The sequence below is a fragment of the Grammomys surdaster genome, unplaced genomic scaffold, assembly GCF_004785775.1.
Source record: "Grammomys surdaster isolate TR1022 unplaced genomic scaffold, NIH_TR_1.0 265, whole genome shotgun sequence".
Lineage (NCBI taxonomy): Eukaryota > Metazoa > Chordata > Mammalia > Rodentia > Muridae > Grammomys > Grammomys surdaster.
The window spans coordinates 2,603,805-2,604,172 of record NW_021604706.1 but is presented as its reverse complement, the minus strand read 5'-3'; the positions used below and the strand labels follow the sequence as shown (position 1 = coordinate 2,604,172).

Genomic DNA, 368 nt, shown 5'->3' with positions numbered 1-368 from the left:
TTTCTTTCTTTCTTTCTTTCTTTCTTTCTTTCTTTCTTTCTTTCTTTCTTTCTTTTAATATGGAATGCTTCACGAATTTGGGTGTCATCCTTGCGCAGGGGCCATGCTAATCTTCTCTGTATCGCTCCAATTTTAGTATATGTGCTGCCGAAGCGAGCACAGTACCACATTTTCTTGATCCAGTCTTCTGTTGAGGGATATGTAGATTGTTTCCAGTTTCTGGCTATTACAAATAAAACTGCTATGAACATAGTTGATCAAGAGTCCTTATGGTAGGATAAAGTATTCTCTTTTTTGTTGTTTTGTTTGTTTGTTTTCTATTTGTTTGTTTTTGTTTTTTTTCAAGACAGGGTGTCTATGTGTAACAA

At 34.8% G+C, this 368-nt stretch overlaps 1 non-coding gene across 1 annotated transcript; it reads right to left on the bottom strand.

Moving 5' to 3' along the window:
* Positions 1–53: 53 nt before the first annotated feature.
* On the bottom strand, positions 54–160 carry LOC114628204. Its single transcript, XR_003712457.1, has one exon. It is a non-coding gene; the product is annotated as a U6 spliceosomal RNA (small nuclear RNA).
* Between the last annotated feature and the right edge of the window lie 208 nt (positions 161–368).